At 39.5% G+C, this 26,876-nt stretch overlaps 1 protein-coding gene across 2 annotated transcripts in view; it reads right to left on the minus strand.

Moving 5' to 3' along the window:
* LOC150077179 (uncharacterized) overlaps nt 1–26,876 on the minus strand; it is a 187,800-nt gene that overhangs the window by 150,940 nt on the left and 9,984 nt on the right. The gene's annotated exons all lie outside the window — the stretch shown is intronic.

Here is a 26,876-nt window from a genome sequence, read left to right on the forward strand (position 1 = left end):
CCTAACTGGCTAAGTAGCCTTTGCCTTGGTATGTCATATAGTTGACATTGAAAAATTACATGCTGGCTATCCTCAATCTGCCCGCAACGACAGTGATCACTGTCCGCAAGGCTTAGCCACATTAGTTGATTTAGCCACAACTGAAGTCCGTGTCCTGTGACAACCATAGCCTGAAAAACTCCAAGCTTAGGCCATCTGCGTATCTGTTCTAACTTCGAGATGTCAGGCATCATCTCGTACGTCACTCTGCCCTTTGAGGACGTAGTCCAACACTCTTGCCAAAGTTGATGGACTTCCAGAGAAATTCGCTTGCTCTCAACCTTCAAGTCGGGTCTGCCGTAAGTTCTTCCCACATCGGGGCAACAACGGACATCCATCAATTCCATAGGTAAGTTATTCTTGGTTCGGTATCTTAGGAGTCTCTCCGGGATCAGCAGATCGACTGGCTCTGCACCTGCTATAATCTGTAGGGCTTCTGTGGAGACAGTGCAGCAAGCTCTGGTCACACCTAACAATGCGAACCGTTGAGCAGCCATCAAGTGGCGCCTCACTAAGCATCTGTCTATTGCCTGACCCCAGGCTCCACAGGCATAGGTAATAATAGGGACAAAGAGGCACTTGTAAAGTATATCCAAGTTCCTTCCTTTGATACCCCAGTCTGCTCGGGTGATTCTCCTGAGCTTCCCATACAGCTTCTTGATTTTGTCCCTCAAGTATTTCACATGAGGAATAAAGCGCAGTCTCTGATCCAGATTAACTCCCAGATACTTTATCACTGGTGCAAAACCCAAGGAAAGCCCACCAAGGCCTACTGTGGGATGTCTATTTGGACTGAAAAGTACCTTTAGCATCATGCACTGCAACTTTGTCGGCGATATCATTAACTTATGAACCGAGGCCCAAGTCTGTATCCTGTTCAGTGCCCAACTGGCTTTTTGCTCCAGTTCTAATCGGGCGTCACCGCACACATGTATGGCAACATCGTCTGCATAAGCTATACCACACCATTCCAGTCTTGGTTTAATAACTCATCTAAGACGAAGTTCCACATAAAAGGGCCTATAATGGAGCCCTGCCGAACCCTCCTGGAGACCATGTGATATACTTTCTCGAAGCAGTTATAAACCGCCACTCTTCGATCCTGAAAGTAGCTACGCAACAGACGGTAGATATCACTTGGACAGTCCACAAGTCTCAATCAGCATAAGATGCTTTCATACCAGTGGCGGTCAAAAGCTCCCTTAAAATTGAGGAAAATGCCCAGGAAGTATTTGCTCTCAAAGCTACGAACCAGCGAGAGCAGTCTCACCACGGCGTCCTCAGCTGAACGGCCCAATCTGAAGCCGAACTGCCAGTCTGACTCCTGGTGTTTGTCTCTGTACACTGTGTTCAAGCGACTCATGATGAGTCTCTCAAACGTCTTTCCCAGAACAGATAGCAAGGCAATCGGCCCTATAAGAAGACGGGTCCGTCCTCTCACGATTGTCTCCCTTCAGGAGTACGACGAGTTTGGCTTCTTTCCAACTCTGTGGAAACGTGCTCTTCAAGGCACTGGTTGTACATCGACAACAATAAGTCAGGATATTGTCTGAAAAATTCCTTCAGGATCTCGGCTGAAATATTGTCAGTGCCAGGAACCCTATGGTCTCGCATACTTCTCACAGACTGCTCAAGTTCAGCCACAGTAAACACCCCAGTGGATGTACCAGAACTACAGTAGTTCTGGTTAGCTAAACGCAGAGCAATTTGTTCTGCCGTCTCCCCATCGACATCGTCAACGGGGAAAAAAGCGTACGAAGAACCGTAAGCATCGTCTCGTTCCAGGTCTGAGTCTCGCTCAGTCCCCCAAGAACAGTGTGCTGGACCTGTTCAAGTCGAACCTTCTCCATCACTAACCGGTACGGCAGTCCCCAAGGGTTCGAGTTGCCTTTCTCAGAGACAAAATCCTGACAAAATTCACAGGAATCTTCATTCCTGTGATCTCGACATACGGTCGAAAAGCGTTGTCAGCTTTAGGAAGGAAAATCGTTTTGAATATTTTTGTTAGATTCTTTTAATTGCGTTAATTTGATTTTTAATTGTTTTAAACTGATTTGAATTGTGTTAAATTGATTATTTAATTATTTATATTTTACTCTAATGTACCGGTAAGTTGTCGATTTTTTCGTTTTTTCCGTTTTAATTTCTGGAGGGTATCATACGGAAGGGTTCTATGTACTATATTGAGGTAAACTCCTCTTATTATTTTATTAATACAAGTATATATAGTTATATGGTTTTATAGCCTTGGAACACAATGTTCGATTCCAATAAGATTCCCACACTACACTGATCACTTTTGACCGACAAGTCCGCTGATCAAGGCCTACTTAGCCGACCAGGACTCGGCTGGCCGCCCACCCCGGACTGCGTGGAAGTAAGGCCTACCAGTTAGCAGTAGTCACTGCACAGTAAAACAAGAAGTCTCTTGTGGAAGCACTAAGATCACTATAATAAACGCTAGATCAAAGCAATAAGAACACTGTGCACCCAGACCGCCAAAATGGTACCGGGGCAGCAAAGCTGAAGAAAGGGAACACAGTTAAAGCAATAAACACCTATGCAGTTCCAGTGCTAACATACTCCTTTGGGGTTATAGATTGGACTAACACCGAGCTGGAAGTAGTAGTAGTAGTGGCATGTGATGCAAGAAAGCATGTGTATGAGCTTATGCAGCATCAGCCAAAAAAAAAGTTTGTGTCCAAGATAATCTCTTTTCTTTATAAATTTCAATAGCATGCATAAGCATTTTTTAACGAAACGCACAAATTGCAACTAACACGATTTGCATGGAGTAACAAGTTTACGCTTTAAAAAAAAGGAAAAAAGGAATGAAGAGAAAATTCTGAAAATTTATTGTTGTTTTTTTTTTTATACTATTGAAGATTTCAGTAAAGGCAAATACATTTCACCATGATAACGTAAAAACCCACACAATTCGAACTATCGGTATTTTCACAAATGCAATAACATGGTGTTTACGACCCATTTATAATTGCTTGCAGTAACAGAAAAGCCCAATAAACCGGAAAGTGCAAATTGTTTTATGGTAGTGAACTCCAGAAATGTGCTTTAGAAAAATATCACAATGCCATTCAAAATTGGTTCTTATAACACAATGTATGATAACGATGAAAGTGTAGTGATTTGAATTGGTAACTGATACAATTTGCATTATAAAAACAACCTTTTAGAGAGTTATATAGCAAAAATTTCAACCTCCGAGGTCGTGAAATGAATTACCAAAAAACAATGTGTTATTGGATTCACATTAAGATATTTTCGCGATACGATGGTAACGGATTAATATCGTAAAGCTGAATACACTGTATTGTATAGCTACGCACATGGTTTGAAATGCGGTATTTTATGAATGTTTAACATTCATTTTTTTGCAATTAATGTTCATATTTTCGATTTTGTTGATACTTAAAAAAAAAAAAAAAAAAATTCGTACACCGGAAACTCGTAAAGCGAGGAACTGCCTGTATTTCATACGAGTCCCGGAAAAAATATCCCCGGTGAATCGGTTTTCATGAAACATTGTATTTGGCTTCTTCCCTCCTCCCTTTTTTTTTTAAATGAAGGTTTATAGAGTCATTACAAAATTCAAATCTGCCAGCTAGAAAATCGAACAAAACAAATCCAGTGCTGTTGCGTGTATTGTTTACCGGTTAGCGTCTACGGTGTTTCTCCTCACTTGACGATGTTTTTAAATCACGAACTCGTTTACCGATTTTAAAACAGTTGGATAGGGGGAAAACACCCTACCTCCGCAAAGACCCCCTCGACGACACAAATCAATCAGAAAGAAAACGCTCTCGCCTTCACCGAATCACAAAATTCGACTGTATAATCAACCCATTTTTACCAGGGATATTTTTACCGGCTACCATTTCGTACATATATATATAGCATTAGCATTAGTAGAGGCATTTGATGCAAGAAAGCAAGCTTATGCAGCATCAGCCAAAAAAAAAAAAATAAATAAAAAATAACCACTTCCACTTCACCCCTCTGTTCGTTAGAAATACCTGTCCAGCCGAGCCTTAAACTTATTTAGGCTATCAACTTCCACGACAAGGGATGGAAGTCTGTTCCACCTACCAACCACCCGATGGCTAAAGGCAAATTTCTGCACATCTATCCTACATCTGTCTTTCCTCAATTTGAATTTATGCCCTCTCAGGTGATTATTCTGAGCAAGAGGAAGAATCCCATCAGCATTGAGCATGCTCAAACCATTCAAGGCTTTGTACACCTCTATCAGATCACCTCGCTGCTGCCTAGTCTCCAGACACTGTAATTCGCAAAACTTAAGCCTTTCTTCATAAGAGCACCCCTTTGTTCCATTCACTAATCTTGTTGCCCTTCTCTGTACTCGTTCCAGCAGCTCTACATCCTTCTTGAAATGAGGTCTCCAGACCTGTATACAGTACTCTAGGTGTGGCCTGACCATTGCCTTATACAAGGGAATAATCACCTCCTTATCCCTGCTAGAAAAATTCCTATATATCATTGACAATACACCATGAGCTACTCTTGCAGCCCCCTCTGCACTGCTCAGAGAACTTCATATCTGCCTGCACAACCACCGTCAGGTCCCTTTCATTCTCTACCACTGTCAGTGTAGTACCACAGAGTTGATACGTTGCTCTGGGGTTGCTGTTTCCCATATGTAGTACTTTACATTTGTCAATGTTAAACTTCATTTGCCACCTCTCAGCCCATCTGCTCAACCTTTCCAGATCATGTTGCAGCAGCATAGTGTCAGTAGTGTCCTTGACAACCCTGCCAACCTTCGTATCATCTGCAAACTTGGACATTAAGCTTGATATACCATCATCAATATCATTTATAAATACAGAAAACAATAAAGAAACTCAATACTGAACCCTGAGGGACTCCACTAATAACATTAGTCCACAATGAGCAGTGTCCATTGATTACCACTCTCTGTCTTCTCCCCCTCAACCAGCCCTTTATCCATAGCAGCAATTTGCCTCCAATGCCACACTGCTCCAATTTGTGCAGCAGTCTTCCATGTGCAACAGTATCAAAAGCCTTTCTAAGATCCAAGTATATAATATCAATGTATGTATTAAATAAACTAGAAATAATATATATATACAGCCAGGCCTTGCATAACGAGAGTTCGATTAACGCGTGTTTCCGTTACCACTGTTTGAAAAAATTATACCACTTTTCACTTTACACGATGCAAATTTCCAGTTAACGCGATCTTCTTTTTTTTATGTGATAGTTGAAAAATATTTGAATCGGGCGTTAAGCTTACCGCGCATCGGACGGGCAATAAACAAACGTTTGCCTGCTGCCCGCCTCGGTGTGTTCCATCAACCATCAGAAGAAGGCGTGTTACTCGTTTGTCTCCCGCTAATAAAGTCAATGCAGACTTGCATTTAAAAATTCAAATTTTTAAATGAGCCAGATGAAAATGTTACTGCAAAGGAGATAACAGTAAAAGAACTTGATGAAATCTTTCGTATCACAGAGAACCTCAAACAAAAGGTTTGAGGTTCTCTGCGATATTTATTTCGCCAGGGCCCAGAGAAGATTGTTGTCGGCTATTGATTGATGAAAAGAGAAAGTCAACGCTGTTCAAATATTTCCGCAATAGTCATTTCTTCATTGTGTATTTTATGTCAGAGGTTCCCAAACTTTCTCGGTTCACAGCGCCCTTAGTGTCTCAGTAATTTTTTCACGGCGCACCCAGACCAAAAGAAATACCTAACAGTTCCGTTTAGTAGTTAGGTCCAAACAACTTAAGAAATGTTGAAACTGTGAACTACCTGAAGCTAGTAGTTCGCACAGTGTCCGACAGATGTCGAGTATCGCTGTGTTTCCCTCGAACATTTAAAATATTCCGCGGCGCACAGTTTGGAAACCGCCGTTTTATGCAATAAACATTTAATTTCATAATTATTTTCATTATATTTTACATTGTATACAGTTAAAAAATTATTTAAAAGATATTTTTAAAATTCTTTATAGACATTCCAGAAGGTCAAGGACCAATCAATTTTTCCTATTGACTGTTATATTTGATTAACGCATTTCCGTTTTGCTTGATGCGCTCGCAAGACGAATTAATCGAGGCCGGCCTGTATATATACTTGTGTGTGTGTGCGCGCGTATATATACACACACACATATATATATATCACACACACACACACATATATATATACATACACACACACATACAAAAAACAAAATTGGCACTGAGCGAAACTGCTTTTTTCAGTGAGGTAACAACTTGAAGGTAACAACTTGGTAGAATACTGGGCATTTTCTGACCCACTTGAAGTCAAGTGGATTCTTCCAGAAAACTGTGTTACACTTAGTGTCACAAAACACTAAGTGCACGCACGCACACGCACGCACGCACACACACACACACACACATATACAGGGTGATTCAATACCAGTGCGACAAACTTGCAGGAGGTGTAGGGGGCACAAAGACAAATCGGAATCACATAGCATTGCAGTGTCCAAAATGCCTTCGTCATGCGGTAGAGGACGTTGAACAGGAGGTCGCGTGAACAGCAATCCCGCTGAAAGTCAGCATTTGAGAACTGTTTCTGTTGAAGAAACCAAGTAGCAAAAGTCCTCCGGAGTGGATAATCCGCAGGGTCCAATGATTGGACGCGTTGCAGATGGTATGATCTCGTTTGGTTTGTTGACAGTATCCTCCATACAGTGGATTGGGAAATACCCAATCGTTGGCCTATCGCTCGAGTACTCTTACTCAGATTGCCTTCGGCAAGACGTAGGACATTCTCCTCATTGTCTGGCATCCTCGTCGTTCGCTCTCAATTCATTGTACCTCTCCTGAAACAACCAGTCTCACGTAACCTTCTCATCATACGATTAAAATCGTATGATGAGGAGCACGCCTGTGCGGGAAACTTTCCTGGTACAAGCGCAGAGCGGCGCGCCCGTTACAGTCCGCAGCTCCATACGCGAGGTGCATGTTGGCCGGTTCAACGTTTGAATACTCGTCCATCCTACTGCCTCGGGAACGGGTTCGCAAATGCTGACTTCCAGCGGGATTGCTGTTCACGCGACCTCCCGTTCAACGTCCTCTACCACATGACGAAGGCATTTCAGACCTTGCAATGCTATGTGATTCCGATTCGTCTTTGTGCCCCCTACACCTCCTGCAAGTTTGTCGCACTGGTAGTGAATCACCCTGTATATGAAATAAACTAGGTACATGTGTTTTTTTATTATTCATCATTTAAAATTAAATTTTTAATTCATTCTGAATGGTAATGCAGTCATAACTCTGTAACCATTCAGAATTGGATTACAGGATGTTTATAAATATATATATATTTTTTCTTATTTTGGACAATACAGTATATCCCAGATTTTTTTTTTTTTTTTTTTTCAAATACTTTTGAAATACTCTGTATAAAAAAAAAAGTCACTATTACACAGCTTGCTATGTTCTGACTTTCAAAAAGCTAGAGATTTAGCAGAGGAGAGGATTTTTTTTAGAAAAAGCAGGAGAACTGTTTAACATCCAGACTTGGAACTTGATAAATTTCACTGAAAACATTTTATATTAACACATTTTATATTAAGAAATAGTCATATGATTGTTTATCTATAGAATATGCTTTCACACATCGGCTTACCTACAATTTTTCATCCGTGGATTTCTGTTTGAATTGTCTGTTAATACCGTAGCCGAGTGGGCAGGAGCGGGAGTGCGGTAGCACACGCTCTTTGAGCAGACTGGGGTTCAAGCCCCTGACTGCTGAATACGGTCGATCTGCCAACCCGCACTGGACCAGCGTGGCAGATTATGGTCCATTTTCTCTCAGCATGAATTGTTGAGGAGGCTTCCATCCTACAGTGGGTTGATAATGGCTGCACTTTACTTTTTTTTTTTACCAAACAATTGTTTGCTTCAAGGAAGACACCTTACAAAATTTGTCCCCCTCAAATAATATCCTGTATTAATAAAAGTTTAGTTTATAGTAATAGCACTGTGTAGAGACTTGCCTGTCAGAAGCATTTCCTATGTTTCATCAGAAAGATATCCGAAATGTGTTTTTCTTTTTTCACCTAGCTGAACAGCCTCTCTTGCTCAGCATTGCTAATATTACGTTCTCTTCCATGAGGAGTTTGTTAATTTGTATTTTTTCAAAACTTGTTTTGAATCACAAACTGAATTTGGAACCAATCAGCTACTAACTAGTGACTGCTTGGTGCTCTGTTCAAAATAGCAATTTTAAAAAGTGCTCACATGGCTTTTCACACCACTTCTAACCTTTTCGTTAAACAGTCTTATCAGAGGTCACCACTATTCTACCAGTTTGAAAACTTGCTCAAAGGCAGCCAATGTGTGTGTACACACATGCTTCAAAACCTCTTTTTCCCTTCAGTGGCATGCATTAATTTAAATGATTTCAATCCTGTATTTCCTCCTTGGAACTTGATTCTAGATAGTAGTAATAACATCAAATATTCATCCATTTAGAGAGGAAGACATATAGCCCCTTTTCAGCACAAATTAATTAGCACTTGATAATTAATACCCTTGCTACTCCAGTTTTTAGGCCCAACATAACAGTGGCATTATCAACACTAAGTGCAACACAGTTTTCTGGAAGAATCCACGTGACTTCAAGTGGGTCAGAAAATGCCCAGTATTGTACCAAGTTGTTACCTTCCAACACGCACCGAGAGAAACTGCAAAAAGCAGCTTCTCTCAGTGCCAATTTTTTTTTTTTTTTTTTTTTTTTTGTTATAAAAGGTCACCATAATGGGATATAATATGGAGCCACTTTATCATTTTTAAATTTTTCTCTCTCTGTGCAATTAAATAACAATGCCTGCCATTTTTGTTCTTCCACATCCATATTTTTTACTATTCCACTATGAAGAAAACCTATTTGTTAATAACACCTGCATAATTATCACAACTCAGAGGAATATTATGTTCTATGATAAATGATGCAAATAAACATTCAGCACAACATGACACTATCACATTCACTTTAAAATTCCACATATATTTCTGCATTTATTTCTACACAACACACATTGTTTTTATTCTTATTTGTTTGCAAATGTCTGATTACATCGCATTTCTCACCACTTGAAATTGAAAAGTCCTACCTACATACAGTAACATAAAGTAAACATGTTACCTTTTCTGGATTTTATAATATGGTAAACCTAGATTTAACAGGCTATATAAGGGTTTCCTCTCAAGGGAATTTTTATCTAGGGGGTTAAGTCTTGTTTGCCAAATCTGATTGTCCATTAAAATGGAAAAAAAAATACATGTAGTCACCAAAGTTGTCAGAATATTAAGAAAAATATTGCACTAAGAAATAAACAACAGTAAACATTTTGTATTATAGAAATTGTGTATTAAATATTCTGTAATTAGAAATTCTGTGTTTTAGTGCACCTATTGTGTGGAGCAGAAGAGCCCAAAACTTTGCTGTATCATGTACATTCCGAGTCTGAAGAACTCGAGTATCTTTGTTGGACAGTCAGATGATCCCAACAACTGATCTCTGATATGCTTCGCAGGCTGATGGCGAAGAAATTTTTGGTTTCCTGCTTTATTGTGAAAATATTTTAACTAATGGAAAATACCATTAGACTGAGGCGGTCATATATAAACAAAAACACTGGTTAAGTGGATGCTCTCTATTATTTCTGAAGTCTATTAAAATTACCCCAGGAACTCATCTGGTGAGTATGGATTTAGCACACCCAGGGTCCTGAGTTGGATATCATCAATCATCATTCTTCTCTTTCTTGGTGATTCCCTTCTATTTCTCTCTCTCTCTCTCAGGGTAACTCAAATTTTTTTTGGGCTGGTGATGCATAAGCCTCAGGCTTCCTTGCACCATATGGCTAATTATAATAAAATAATAATAATGAGTTTGTTAAAGCTAGGTATCCATGTAGGCATACATGGGAATCTTGCATATGTCTTCTGAAATTATTATTATTAGTAGTAGTAATGGCAAATAATGCAAGAAAGAAAGCTTCTACAGCATCAGCAAAAAAAAAAAAAAAAAAAAAAACACTTTCCATTTCACCTGTGCATTCCCTCTAACAGTTTATTTACTTCTTGCTTGAATTCATCCAGACTACCCACCTCTACAACACCATATGGAACTTTGTTCTAACAATCAACCTTGTTCTGACTGAAAACACATTTCCACACATCTGATATGTAACCATCCTTCAATTTGAATTTATTCAATCCCATCAAGGTTAAAAATACCTCAATCACACCTCCTTGCAAGTGCCTAGTCTCCATATATTGCAATTTGCAATACTGAAGTCTTTCTGGTAAGAACACCCTTTTGCTCCCCCTTGCCAATCGTGTTTCTCTTCTCTGAACCTTTCCAACAAACCTACATTCTCCCTAAAGTGTGAAACCACACAACTGGTACATTGATCTGGGATTACTGCACCCCATATGAAGTACCTTTCATTCATCAATATTAAGCCTCAATTGCCAGTTTTCAGCCTATCTGCCTAATTTGTCTAGATCTTATATAACATACCCTGCTTACTATGATTAACTTGCCAACCTTCGTATCATCTACAAACTTAGGCAATAAGCTTGATACATGCCTCCATCAATAAAATTAATAAATATGGAAAACAACAACTGTGGGACTAGCACTGAACCCTGGGTGACTGCTAATAAGTTAGTCCAAGAAAAGCAGTACATACCAATAATCTCTCTCTCTCCTACTCAACTATCCCTTTATCAATAGCAGAAACTCTTGCTCAATGCCACACTGCCCCAGTTTGTATAGCAGTCTTTTGTCCAACAATATCAAAAGCTTTTCTGAAATACAAGCATAGGATGTCAAAATTAATTTTTGCATCCAGTTCCCGTGTTATAGTATCCAATCAGATTGGTCAGACAAGATTGCCCTTTAAAAAAAACCTGTGCACCCCGGGGGCTCACATCTGGTGAGTATGGGCATGGCACACCCAGGGTCCTGAGCTGGATATCATCATTATTCTCTTTCTTGGTGATTCCCTATTCTCTCTCTCTCTCTCTCTCTCTCTCTCTCAGGGTGGCTCAGGAAATTTTTTTTTGGCTGGTGCAGCATAAGCCTCAGGCTTCCTTGCACCATATAGCTAATAATAATAACTACAGTACGAGTGCATTCCTGTCTAGATGGTTCTGCATTACTTCTTTAACCAGTGACTCCTTTATTTTTCCTAGAACAGAAGTCAAGTTAACAGGTCTGTAATTAGTCATATCTGCCTTTCCCCCTTTGTGAACCGAGGATATAATTGCACATCTCCGGTCCATAGGAACCTCCCCTGAATCCAGGGATGCTCTTATAATCATGGTTGAATGTTTGCTTACATCTTTTGTTGCCTTCTTTAATATAACTGGAGAGATCACATTAAACCTAGGTGCCTTTTTTATGTTTAGCTTCAATTTCTTTTCCACTTTCTTATCAGTTATCACAAAATCATTCAGCTCCCTGCCAGAATGACTCACTTCTGGCATTCCCATCCCTAAAAAATTCCTCATGTGTGAACGTAGACACGAAATGCCCAATCAGTTTGTCCACAACCTGAGCAGGATCATCAAAAGTTAATCCATTCATATCTAGTGGACCACTGTAATTCAACCCCTTCCTTCCACTGTGTACATAATTAGTCTTTACTGCTTTTTGTTGCAATCTTTGCAAAAGACTTCTAGCAATCTTCCTTAGCTTGCCTAACCAACCTCCTCCTTTGTGACTTGATTGCAGACTAGTTTATATCTACTGTAGGCATCTGTATCACCTAATAATTTATAGGCATTCCATGATTTTTTCTTTGCTGCCAGGAGTCTCGTCAGTTCATCTGACATCCATTTAGGTCTATGCCTTGAACTGTATCTGTTAGTTGGTATAAAAAGCCTAGGAGCTTCTATGATAACTTCCTAGAAAACTTCCCATTTAGAATTTGCTGTTGGTAATTTCATCAGTTGATCCCATTGCATAGAATTTAAAAACTGTCTAGGGCCACTGTAGTCACATTTATGAAAGCAAAAGCCCTTTTCCTTACCCTTTACAGTGGTTATATCTTTAAGTAAATCCCACATCAATACTTTTATGATCACTACCATCTACTGGTTATTTAATCTGCAGATAATCCAATCAAAAAGTATTACTTTCTCTTGCTGCCTTTCTAACGTGCGGGTGTAGGAAACACTCACCCAATAAATCCATAGAAGTCTTGCTATTGAGTGAGTGACCACAAGGTCCACTGAATATCTGGAAAGATAGTGCCCAAATATAAGACATTATGATTTACTGGCTCTCTGTGTGTCTATACAGCTATTCATTATACTCATCACAGTCATTAGGACTATAACACACTCCTACACCCATTTTTGTTTTTTTTCAGTGTTTATGTCACACCAAACTGACCCTTCCACTGATTGCCCTGCCTGAGACTTTATCTGCTTCTGAACTCAGAGCATAATCCCCCCCCCCCTCATGTGCTGCCTGTTCTTTCTGTACACATTGTACTACCCATAATAAAATTCTGTATCATTCATATCTGAGTAACACCACTTCTCTGATATCCCCACAATGTCTGCATTTGATGATTTGATCAGTAATTCAAATTTATTTAGTATGCTCCTAGAATCAGTGTACAATAAGTATTGCAACTGTTATTACTTTTAGTAGCCATAACACAACCCACATATTTGCTTGTTCAATGAAGAACCCCAGCAGGTCTTGAAATCCCAACACTGCTTTCCAGGCTGCTGCATGTTCTAGCAGAAGCATTCTAATAAAAGGAATGTGACACTGCATTTCTTTTGGCATCTTAGTGAAAGACATTGTTAATTAACTTTTCCACACAAAATTTTAACTGCTACATGTAACACAAAAATCAAGACAAACTGTTTTGCACATTTTATACAGTTTATGCAAAGCAGACCATCACACTTGATAGCCAATTCATTAACAAGCAAGATGCATAAGTTGTTTATTTTACATTTGTTATTTTTTTATTTTACTTTTTTTTTTTTTTTTTTTCAATACAGCAAAAGAATGCTGCTTTCTTGCATGATATGGCCAATACTAATACTAATTTGATAATGAAAATAATGGAAGCTTATAGAACATTTTAAAAATTCCAAATTTAATGACAAAGCCACAGTTTACTATTTTTTTGCAAAAAAAAGATGGAGAAACACTATGTTTAATTTTATGTAATCATGCATAATATTATTAAAATGGTTCATATAATTTACTTCAGATGATCTACATTTGCAGTAACTCCTTCAAATTAAACTGAGTTGATTAAAAAAAAAAAAAAAAAAAAAACATTGGGTTCATAGATTGGTTTGGTTTGTTTGAATTTTTTTGGCGCATTAGCAACTAAGGCTATAATGTGCCAAGACTAGGTAATATTTAAAAAATTTAAACTCACGGTGACCTAATTAGTAATGCCACCATGTCCAGATATATAATAACAAATATATAAAAAATAAATCAATAAAGAGGTAACAATAACATAAATTTTAAATACAATTAAAAACTTTTATTGATTTAAAATAGCTAAAAACAGCAGACACATTGTCATTGTCGGATAAAATCTGACTGAGTGTATACGGCTCAGTCAGATGATTAAAAGCGGTAAAAGGGTGTTGCTAAAATCTGGACAGTCAATTAAAAGGTGTCTGATCGTTAAAATTGTGCCACAGGACACACACATAGGAGGGTCATCAGCCCTCAGCAAAAACGAATGAGTTAAATGACTGTGTTCTATGCGGGTCCGGGCGAGAACAACTTCCTCCTTACGATTCCTGCGCAGACTAGACTGCCATGGTTCAATTACAGGCTTTATACAATACAGTTTATTCGCAGTCTGTCTATTCCACGAGTCCTGCCATTGGGAGTGTATGTTTTGGTGTATTATTTGCCTGTAGTCTGTATAGGGGACTGACAGGCAGCGGTTATTATTGGGAATTGCTGATTTGGCTGCGGTGTCAGCCAAATCATTTCTCCTAATCCCAATGTGGCTGGGAATCCAGCAGAAGTGGATATCATATTCACGTCCACGGAGGAAGTGAATCTTCTGCTGAATACTAGACAGAACTGGATGAGGATTATATCTCACAGATATTAAAGCCTGTAACATGCTGAGAGAGTCGGAGTATAAAATGAACCGTTGGTATTGGCATTCGCTAATGTGATCCAAGGCTAACTCTATAGCGTGCAGCTCTGCAGTAAATATGCTGCATTCAGAGGGAATCTGCTCCGATGTAGAGCTGTCTGTAAAGACAGCAGCAGCAGATCCCACATATGATTCCAACTTCGAACCGTCTGTGTAGACTGGCGCGAAGTCGGAATATTCAGTTCGGTGTGCTGAATGAAGATGCAGGTAGACAGATGGAGTGTCCGACTTTCCCCAATTTCTAAGAGACAAGTCACATGCCAGGACACGAGCATGCCAGGGTGGAAAGGGTTGCTTTGGTGTTTGGGCAACCTTGTCTACCTTGATATTAAGTTCTTTGAGTAGCTCTTGGAGACGAATACCAAAAGGACGATTGGCAGTCTTATGGGTATTGTCTAAATTTTCCCATCGTGGCTCAAAAACGAATGGCCACGTAGGATGGGCTGGCAGGGATTTCAGTTTTAAAGCGTACTTTAAAGACAACTGCTTATGTCGAAGCGATAACGGTGGTTCGTTTGCTTCGACGTATAAGCTCTGGACAGGAGATGTGCGATATGCTCCAGTAGCAATATGTAGGGCCTGATGATGGATGGGGTCCAGCCATCGCAGGACACTGTCTCTGGCTGAGGAATATACCTGGGACCCATAATCTAGTTTGGATCGCACAAATGCACGGTAAAGCCGAAGAAGGGTGCATCGGTCTGCTCCCCAAGATGTAGAGGAGAACAAGCGGAGAATATTAAGCCCACGTGTGCACTTTGTGCGGAGTTGACGGATATGATCCAGAAAGGTCAGTTTTTTTTTCAAATATGAGTCCCAAGAATTTTATGTCCGCTGCTACTGGAATAGCATATTGTCCGAGCCTTAGTTCGGGTTCAGGATGAAGATTACGCTTACGACAAAAGTGTACGCAAACGGTCTTCTCCGGCGAGAACCTGAAGCCATTAGCAAGTGCCCAGGAATTCAGATTATCAATGGCTTTCTGCAGTTGTCTTTCAATAACCCTCATGTTGCACGACTGAAAAAAATGCTAAAAGTCATCAAAATAGAGGGCACTGTTTACAGTTGGAGGAAGTTGTTCTGTGATTGAATTTATTTTGATGGCGAAAAGCGTGACACTTAATACTGATCCTTGTGGTACTCCCTCCTCTTGGCTGAAGGAAGGAGAGAGTGAGGATCCCACGCGAACTTGGAAAGATCGATTGGCTAAAAAGTTTTTAATAAAAATTGGGAGTTGCCCCCTAAGACCAAGGCTATGCAGATCTTTTAAGATGCCAAATTTCCAAGTTATGTCATAGTCAAAGAACACTGACACCAAGTGTTCGCGTTCTAGGAAAGCATCCCGGATGGATGATTCCAATCTAATAAGATGGTCCAAAGTGGACCGCTTCCTTCGGAAGCCGCACTGGATATTGGAGAGAAGGCCATTTGAATCAGCCTCCGTAGCCGAGTGGGAGGAGCGGGAGTGCAGTAGCACACGCTCTTTGAATTAGACCGGGGTTCAAGCCCCTGACTGCTGAATACGGTCGATCTGCCAACCCGCACTGGACCAGCGTGGCAGATTATGGTCCATTTCCCTCAGCATGAATTGTTGAGGAGGCTACCACCCTGCAGTGGGTTGATAATGGCTGCACTTTACTTTTTACTTTTACCATATTAAACGAGAATTAACGATTCTCTCCAGGATTTTGCACAGACAGCTAGTCAGAGCAATAGGACGATAATTGGTGGCGACTTTTGGATCCTTTCCTGGCTTAGGAAAGGCAAGAACGATTCCCTTGCGCCAGGAGTCCGGAAACTGCCTTTCAATAAAGATTCTGTTATATAGAAGGAGCAGATAATCCATAGATTTCGGTGAAAGATGTTTAATCATACCAACAGCACTTGCTTTGGAAAGAGTGAGGGCTCTTTTCAGTTCCTCTATAGTGAATGCCCCGTTGTAGGGATAGAGGCCCTTGGACTTAAAATTAAATGCCTGTTTTTCGATTTTATGTTTCAGAACCAGGAACTCTGGGGAATACGAGGCTGTTGCGGAGATGTTAGAGAATGTTTCCCCAAGAGCATTGGCTATTGCAGTTGGATCTGCAATAGTGCATCCATTATAATCTAGGATTGATGAAGGGTGGGAATGTATATTTTCCCTTCATTTTCCGGATTTTATCCCAGACTACCTTAGAGTTGGTAGACTGTTTAATAGATGATGTAAAACGGATCCACGATTCCTTTTGACTCTGACGGCGGATATAGTGTTCTTTGGCTCGTGCGTGTTTAAAGGCTATAAGGTTGGTTGTGGTAGGATATCGGCGGAATATCCCCCACGCTTTGTTTTGAGCCTTTTTGCTGCTGTACATTGTGAATTCCACCAAGGTTTGGGAAATGGTGGAAACTGGGCAGATGTTTTTGGGACAGCATTCGCAGCTGTTTGGACAATGATTTCTGTGATGTATTACTGCGTCACCGATAGGCTCCTGACTGACTGTACTGAGGTCAAAATTTGCCTGATGTTGGAAGGCATTCCAGTCACCCTGATCAAACTTCCACCGTGGTAACCTAAAAGGAAGGCATGGTCTCCCACTGTGTAACAAGGTTATCACAGGGAAGTGATCACTTCCGTATGGATTCTCCTCCACTTCCCAAATGAGTGAAGGGAGTAGAGAAGGGGAGCAGATAGAGAGATCAATGGCAGAAAAAGTACGGGTAGGCATGTGGAAGAAGGTGTTTGTTCCAGTATTTAGAAGGGAAAGGTCATTGTCATTGAGCATACGCTCTATGACTCGTTCCCTTCCGTTGATGTTAGCACTACCCCCACAGGGTGTTATGTCCATTCATATCCCCGAGAAGTAAGTAAGGGGGAGGCAGCTGCGTTACAAGATCATCAAGGTCTTCCTGGGGGATGTCAGTCCCAGGTGGCAAATAAAGAGAGCAGACTGTTAATATAAATCCCACCGTAAGGCGAATTGCAGCAGCTTCCATGCTAGTTGTAATTAGCAAGGGCTGAACTGGGGTCTGATTGCCGACAAGGATAGCCACTCCTCCATGAGCAGAGCCATCCGCAATTCTATCCTTTCGAAAAATTGTGATGTTGTGCATGGTGGGATCATCATTTGCCTTTAGATATGTCTCCTGCAAGCAAAAGCAAACTGGCTCGTGCTTTTGCAGGAGGGCCTTGATGTCATCAATATTTCTCCGGAATCCACGACAATTCCATTGTAGGAATTTAGCCATTATTTTGGCTTGGTGGGTCCATCAGGCGGCTTCCGAGGTGCTGAGGGCTTACTTTTATCAGTCTTGGGTTTATCTTTTTTGGGGAAGAATGGACGCTGTCCTGTGTCCATTTCTTCCTCCGCAAAGAGTTCCAAGACTGAATCTTCGGGTACCTCCTTCTGCTCGACATCCATGTTTTCTTGGGTACTAGGGGGGGGGGACTTCCCCTTTCTTATTATTTTCTTTCATAATTACCTTTGTTACTTGTGGAGCATTAGGAGGTACTGATATAGGAGTGGCAGCTGATTGGTTTTTCTGTGCAGGTTTTTGAGAACTTAAGAGATAACGCGCGATGGGAGTGAAAGACTCCTTTGGAGGAATGGTCATGTCCATCTGAGTTCCGACAGAACATCTCCCTGCTACCTTCTGGGCGTAGGTAGGTTTGTTGATATTCAGGGGTTTGACCGATTTCCTTGCCTCCTGGTATGATATATTTATCTCTGCCTTCAGCTGTTGAATTTCTTTTTCTTCTTTCCACCTCTGGCATGCTCGTGAGTAGGCCGGGTGTTCTCCCTCACAGTTAATACAGGCGGGTTTTGCGGCTGAACATGCTGTTGTTTCGTGGTCCTTTGAACCGCATCAAGTGCATGCAAGGACTCCACGGCAGGCCATTTGAGAATGTCCATACTTCTGGCATTTAAAACACCGTAAAGGGTTCGGAACATATGGATGCACTGAACAATTGATGTATCCAGCTTTAATATCATCAGGAGGTTTAGGAAAGTTAAAAGTCAGGATAACGCTCCTGGTTTTAACAAGTTTTCCATCCCTTTGCGCAGTAATTCTCTTGACGGCAATAACTCCCTGTGACTTCAATTCCAAGCAGATTTTCTCCTCGGTAACGTCGAGAAGGTCCCACTCTGAAATTACACCTCCCGATGAATTTAGTGTTCTGTGTGGTGTCACTGTTATGGGTACTCCTCCGATTGATGTTACTCGGAGTAGATGTTCAGATTGCCTGTCATTTTTAGATTTAATTAAAAGGTCTCCAGAACGGAGCCTCTTAACTGATTTGGATGAACCTGCTAACCCATCTAACCTTTTTTGTATAAAAAAGGGTGACATTTTACTAATCGGTTTTTCACTGGTGGAATGTATAATTAGGAACCTTGGAACAGGCCCTGATGGTATTTCAGTTCGCTGCCTCTTTGTACTAATAATACTATCTGTGTCTTCGTCTCTGTTTGCAGATAGGGACCGGGTTGGGGCCCCTGAGGAAGTAAGTTTATCAGGATTCATGTAAATTTTAAATGGTTCAGTGCCTGGGCTCCCCACCCACCACGGAGCCCAAAGGGACGCCCACTACCCGGCATGCAATAAATGCGCTCGGGACTCGAACGCCAGGGCTACCCAAACACCATACCCGCACCGTCGCCCGCCTGAATCCTGTCCCTCGGACCATGAGGGTAGGGGCATGGCATTGACACGGTTGACCCTCGCAGGTGAGCCTACTAGCCGATTGATCCTAGCTGGGCCTTCCAGGACCACCCGTCTTGTCGAAGCAGGGGCCAAAGTCGTGTATTGAAGCTGGGCCCTCAACCACCAGGATCCCCCTTTCCGAATTTCCACGGGTCGCAGCACACGGCAAACACGCTGGATTCCATTGATGTCAGCCTGGAACCTGGGCTGTGGGCGTTGGATCCCAGTGATGCTAGTCTGGAAGTCCAGCAGCATCACTGGGAGGTCCCCTCACCACATACAGGTGCCCACGTCGAGGGGTGGGTTCATAGAAGAGTACATTAAAAATTAATGTATTCACATGAAAATTAACTCACAGAACACTGTACAAAAGTCTCCTTCCTTTAAACATTTGCAATTAGCATTAGTAGAGGCATATGATGCAAGAAAGCAAGCCAAGCATATACAGCATCAGCCAAAAAAAAAAAAAAAAAAAAGCCCTTCCCATTTCACCCATCCATTCACTCCAAGTTTGTCTAGTTCAGCCTTGAATTTATTTAAGGCTGTCAACTTCCATAATGACAGATGGAAGTTTGTTCCAGCAATCAACCACCCACAGTCTAAAGGCAAATTTCTGCACATCTATTCTACAACTGGCTTTCCACAATTTGAATTTATGCATCCTCAGGTGCAGAATCTAAGCAAGAGGAAGAATCCCATCACCATTAATCTTGCTCAGACCATTCAATGCCTTATACACCTCAATCAGATCACCTCACAGGTGCCTAGCCTCCAGACTGCAATTTACAGAAATTAAGCCTTTCTTGGTAATAGAACCCTTTGTTCCACTCACTAATCTCGTTGCCATTCTCTGTACTCATGGTAGCACCTCTACATCTTTCCTAAAATGAGACTTCCAGATCTGTATGCAGTACTCAAGGTGTGGCCTGACCATTGCCTTATAAAAGGGGATATTACCTTATCACTGCTAACAAAATTCCTATATATCTTGACAAGAGCACATGAGCTCCTCAGAAAACTTCATATTTGACTGCACAATTACCCCCAGGTCTTTTTCATTCTCCACTAACCTGAGTATAGAACCGCACAGTTGGTATGTTGCTCTAGGGTTAGTGCTACACATATGCAACACTTTGCATTTGCCAATGTTAAAAAAATGTTAAACTTCACTTACCACTTCTCAGCACATTTGCTCATCTTTTCGAGATCCTATCAGTAGCATACCATCCTTACTGTCATTAACAACCCTACCAACCTTCATCTCATCTGCAAACTTGGAAATTAATCCTGATATACCTTCATCAATAGCATTGATAAATACAGAAAACAACATTGGGCCCAACATGGATCCCTGGAGGACACCACCAATAACAGTCCACAAAGAGCAGTGTCCATTGATTACCACTCTCTGTCTTCTCCCACTCAACCTTCTCCATAGCAGCAACTTGCCCTTAATGCCATACTGCTCCAACTTGTACAGTAGTCTTCCATGTGCAACAGTATCAAAAACTTTCCTAAAACCCAAATACATGATATCAAAATTATTTTTTGCATCCAGTTCTTTTGTAACCAGCCAGGTGGGAAGGAGCGGCAGTGCGTAGCACACGCTTCTTGATTAGACCGGGGTTCGAATCCATCACCACCAAATACGGAGGATGCGGAAAGGTTAAGGAATGACCACCGCATATCCTGGAGCAATATGGCCTTAGTTGCTAATGCTCCTAAAAAAACCAAACAACAACAACAACTTTGTAACCACATCACAGTATCCAATAAAATAGGTCAATCAAGGCTTTCCCTTAACAAACCCATGCTGCGTCTGAACTATAAAGGCATTCTTGTCTAGATGATGCTGCAGTGCTTCTTTAACCAGCAATTCCATTATTTTGCCCGGAACAGAAGTTAAACTAACAGGTCTGTAATTACTCGTCTCACCTTTCGATCCCCCTGCCCCTCTGTAAACTGAGGATACATTTGCATATCTCCAGTCCACTGGCACCTCCCCTGAGTCCAAAAATGCTCTCATAATCATGGCTAAGGGCCTGCTTACTTCCATTGCCACCTCTTTTAATATAACTGGAAAGATTCCATCCCCCCCCCAGGTGCCTTTCTTATGTTTAACTTCAACAATTTCTCCTCCACTTTGCTGTCAGTTATTACAAAATCCTTTAACTCCCTGTTAAAGTTTGATAAGCTTCTAGCCTCCACTTCCCTACAGAATTCCTCATGTGTGAATGTAGATGCAAAATACTCATTCAGTTGATCAGTTACCTGAGCAGAATCATCAACAATAGAACCATTTATATCAAGTGGACCAATCTGATTCATCCCCTTTCTTCCAGAGTTTACATAAGTAAAGAAGTATTTACTGTTTTTCTATGCATCCTTTGCCAAAGATTTCTCGTAATCTGCCTTTGCTTGCCTAACCTCCTTTGTGACACGATTACATACTATCATATATCTACCATATATATCTGTGTCTCCTGATAATTTTTATGCATCCCATGCATTCTTCTCTGCCACGAGTCTCATTTTTGCTTTCCTAGAGCTAATGTCACACCAAAGTGACCCAAGACTGCACTGTCCATCCATGTCAACTGGATGCACTGCCTTAGATTTTATATGTTTCTTAACTAACAGCATGACCCCTCCTCCCTTTCTATCCTTTCTGTACACATTGTACTTCTCCCATTCCAATTCTGCATTTCTTATATCTGAGTGATACCACGTTTGTTGTTGTTTGTTTGTTATTTGGTTTTTAGGAGCATTAGCAACTAAGGCCATATTGCTCCAGGAATATGCAGTAGTCATTCCCTGACCTTTCCGCATCCTCCGTATTTCGTGGTGACGGGCTCGAACCCCAGTCTAATCAAGAAGCGTGTGCTACGCACTGCTGCTGCTCCTTCCCACCTGGCTACGGAGGTGCCATGATACCACATCTCTGATACCTATGGTGACCATATGTCCTTTATTATAAAGGACAGTTCTTTATTTCAGGAAGCTGTCCTTTAGATTTATTTATTTTTCAAAAACCCACTTTTGTCCTTTATTTTTGTTTAGACATTTAAATTTTATTGCACGAATGGAACCACTTAATACACAATCTAATTGCACAAAACCCTTTTCTAATACTTGCTTCTTATAATATCATGGCTCACTTAAAATGCGTTAGTGTTTTTTAGTATTACTGAGTGTTTTGAGGAAGACCCGATGTAGCAAGTATGCTTCACACAGAAAATGCTGATGAAGTTGATATTGAAGTTGTATTAGTGAATTTGTATTAGTGGCTTATCTTTAGAATAGGGTCCCCGTTTAGACTGCCTCAGTCTTAGGGTATTTATACCCCTTCCAGCTGTTTTTAAATAGGAAAACGAGTTCCCAATTTTAAATGAGTGGCAAGGGGGGGGGGGATTAACACTAACCATAGTGGGTTAGGCATGTCAATTATTGCCTTCTTCCTCTTCTTCTCGCTGCCATTTTGGAAGAGAACCCTGTTCTAAAGTTTTACCAAAATTTATTCATACTTTTACATCTACACAATTAGAACTGAAAAATTTAAGAAAATATGTGATGATATACTGTATATATGTTCAGTATAAAAAACTCCTAGGTTACAGCAAAGAGAAAGGATTTTAAAACTTTTTAAGCCACTAAAATTGTATTTTTTGGAACAAGAAAGATGTCCCACAGTTCTCAAAAACTTTTTTAACGATTCCGTTAGCTGAATCATGGTTATTTTTCGTTCACAGTCAAGCTTCAACTTTTATAAACATATTCTAAAAATTGAATTTCAAGATATTTCTGTGTGAAACTTTTGTCAATTTAAATTAACTGAAATTAAAGTTGAGTGAATGAAAACATCAAGAATTTTTACCAATGAATATTAAGAAAATCATTTCAGAATTAGAAGAAAAACAAAACAACGGTGATGTAAAATTATTTAAAGGATCAGTTCAATCATTTTACCAAACCTACATTGACTATTTTAATCAGTGGGACAGCTCCTTCCTAGAAATGGAAGTATCTGAATGGATCGTTTTGTGAGAAATTCCATTGTGGACAATAGATAATTAAAATGACACATTAAAACTATCTTGGTAGTAGAAATTGTGTGTGTGTGTGCATTACCCCTGAATAAACAAACTCCTTCATACTCTTAGGCATTTAGCCAAGAAAAATCTTTTAAATTAAACTATACACACCATCAGGCATCTCTTATATTGTGGAGTTATACTTCATAACTGGGTTATCACTATTGCAACACTACTGCCCACACACCAGAGGTGCCAACAAGCAACGAAACAGTGCCATCTGGGGGGGGGGGTCTTGATGGGACTCTCGTTACTGTGAATAGGTAACAACAGTCTTCCCTAATGGAGAAGTGCAGCATATTCAGGGGATTTATGAGTGGTTTAGTTCTGTGAATGAGTGTGAGGAGTAACTGTCCCTTTCCTCTTTCGATGGCATTTCTTATTCTTCTTTTCCTACTATCACTTTCCTACACCTTTTTGCTTTCCTAAGTCTAATAGGGATAGTATGTGGATAGCCCAGTGTTTTATCCCATACCATTTTTCAGACGGTGGCATCTGGGTGGCGGTATCCACCGAGAATAAGTAACAGTCTTCTCTACAGGTGAGGCATTACGTATTCATGGTACAGCAATACCATGGCAACTCATTGTGAAGGTATTCACAATATGAGATATAATTAAAAGGATGAAGACTATCTTGGTAGTAGAAATGATATGTGTGCATTACCCATGCATAAACGAACTGCTTTATACTCTTAGGCATTTAGCCAAGAAATATCTTTTAGATCAGCAAATATTCTTACATCCTTTCTATTTAAGTGCATGCCATCCCTGTAGAAACAATCTCTCCTGTTAACAAACACAAAACACGCTGAGAAAAATTCTACTCCATGAGCCTTGCACAATCTCTCCAGGGCCAAATTGATTGACAAGGCTCTCATCAATACACTCCCTCCTATTGTGTCTGGGCAGAATTGCAGACACTTGCAAATTTAACCCTAACTCACGACTTTTTTCCAACATTGACCTGTACTTGTTATGTAAGTCTGCAGATCTAGTACTTGTAATAATGCTTTAAGAGCCATAAAATATTTTCCTGCTCACCTAGATTGTTTCTATTTCTGTTCAACAAATAATTAATTCTTGAGAGTTAAATAATCAAAGTACAAAAAATGCTGATGGGATGGAATGGAAAGAAATGCCTTTATGTTCTGCTTTTAATTGATTTCCTAGCATGTTTGGAAATTGTTCCTTATATTACTTTTCTGAAGTCGCATTTTGGGTTTTGACTGAAAGTCTTAAACACGGTTAATTAGTTGCAGATGTATAGAGGTAAGAATTGTTAGTAGGTTCTCCTGCAAGTTTACATAACCTCTCAAGTTGGAGTGTAAACACCAATATTGGTTATGTTCTATGATTTTTCTTTATTTATTTTAACAGAATTATTGTGATAAAAAATGTTGAATCTCTGATTAATTCACATTCAAAGAAAATAGCCAGCAACTTATTCTAAACCATAATTATTATAAGTTACTAATTAAGCTATTACACTACTAACGATTACACTACAAAAATATAGCATTGTAGCCATAATAGCTTATGCGCCATTAAACCCATATAACAACAGAAATATATAAAATCTTCAAAATAATGTATATATAAAATTTCCAGATATATATATCAACCAGGGCCCCTGCAACTGTATGTGCCGCCAGTAAGTGAAATCCAATTTGCCACCCCAAAATATTTGGATTGAAAAATAAAATAAGACCTAAATAATTATTATTAATTTATTGAAAAAGAAAAGAATTACAACATATTTCACATATATATAAAATAATGAAACAACAAACAAAAATAACAAAATCATTCTGAAATTCTGGAAATAAACTTTAAATTCTAAGTCACAATAATCATACTCTATCACAATAATAAAATAAAAGGAAAATTATAATGTTAAAAAATACATACAAATCTGTTTCCTAGCTTTAAGAGATGTGAATTTATTAATTATTTCATTTATGTTTATTTGTTCCAAATGATCACTTTCCATTGAAATTATTGCCAAATTAGAGAGTCGTTGTTGACACATTGATTGTAAAATAATTTTTCATTAATTTTAATTTTGAAAAACTCTGTTCACCCGAGCCAACTGAAACTGGAAAAATCGGTATTGGCATTAATAGTGGCATATGATGCAAGAAAGCAAACTTATACAGCATCAGCCAAAAAAAAACCCATTTCCCAATCACCTCCCCATCCACTCCAAAAGTTTATCCAATTCTTGCTTGAATTTATTTAAGCTATCAGACTTCCACAACAATAGATGGTCCACATTCTGTGTTCTACAACTGTCACTCGCTGGCTAAATGCAAATTTCCGAACAACTGTTCTACAACTGTCTTTCCTCAATTTGAATTTATGCTCTCGAAAGTGCGTAATCTGAGGAAGAGGAAGAATCCCATCAACATTGAGCCTGCTCAACCCATTCAAGACCTTATACAGCTCAATCAAATCACCTCGCAGGAGTCTAGTATACAGAAGCTGCAATTTGCAGAACTTATAGGCCTTTATTGGTAAGAGCAGCGCTTTGTTCCTGTCATTTACATAAATTTTTAATGCAACTGCTACATTTGAAAAAGTAGCTGTAAAATTGTTTTTAAAAATATATTGTAACACTTAAAATGGAGTAATATTGTCTTTAATATAAATTTTAAGTACTCTAATTCTTCAAATAATGCTAAACCATCAATATCAGACTCGTTGTGATCAATGTCACTTAATTTATTACGTAAATCTTTGCAAAGATTTAAAACATCGTTATACTGTATTACCATTTTTTTTTTATTTCAGAAATATTATAAAATACTTTAAATATTTCTAGATGTTCTTTCATATTTCTAAACCTTTCAATTAAAAAGAAAATTGTTGTGGCCATAATTTGAAAGAAAAAATTAATTTTGAAATTTTGTTGCGGATCCTGAATAGCTTCCTCTCTACCTTCATAATCGAAATGACGTCTTTTCAATAGTTTCCTTACAGTGCTTACTGGTAGAAACGAAGCGGAAATGCCAGTGATAGCAGCCACATTATTAGCCGAATCGAGAATTTTTTGGAATGCTTCCTCTGTTCTATTTTCTTGAAAATATTCAGTGATTTCCCATTGGTAGGGTTGTAAGGCAAGGATGTTCCATCTATCCCATACTATTTGATTTATACGCAGAATCAAATCATACAGTTGAATAGCACCAGGATCAAGTCTATCTCACTTATCTTTAAGTTAAAAGTTATATGTCATTTGGCCTTTGTCATATTTGGGTTGCAATTTTTAAACTTTATGTCAAAATTGAACTAAGTATTACCATTTAGATTTCTAAATTAATGCCTAATCATTTTTCTTGATGGGAAAGTTGTTATCCATCCTCATTTTAGCCTAAAATATCAAGTATTTCTGAAATTAATTTACATTCATTTCAGAAATACATGATGGTTTTAAGCATAAGATGTGAACAAATGGCATTGTACTGCTGTTGTACTGCTAAATGAATAATGCATGTGTCAAAGAGTACACATCACATACAAGTTTTTTAATTGAAAAAACTGTAATAAAACAATGAATATCCATAATACTTATATAATTGCTGTCAGTCACATCTTTCGTTGTAATCCCCCCCCCCCTTTTTCTTAATTACATTAACATATACTGCAATTCAGTTGTGGTAAAAAGACATCTACCATACCCAGCAGAAAACAAAGTTTTGGGAAAAAGCCTTGCAGCTGTTTCTGTTTCATGTTCCTTCCACCAGTAGTGTCCTGAAGCAGTGGCATAGCCAGGATAGGGTCAGCAGGAACACTGTATCCTCTGATGCCAAAATCTGGTATGTGGTGCTTTTTTAGAAAGCAAATGTAG

This window comes from Mastigoproctus giganteus, chromosome 12 (assembly GCF_048544385.1).
Source record: "Mastigoproctus giganteus isolate SK-2022 chromosome 12, ASM4854438v1, whole genome shotgun sequence".
Classification (NCBI taxonomy): Eukaryota; Metazoa; Arthropoda; class Arachnida; order Uropygi; family Thelyphonidae; genus Mastigoproctus; species Mastigoproctus giganteus.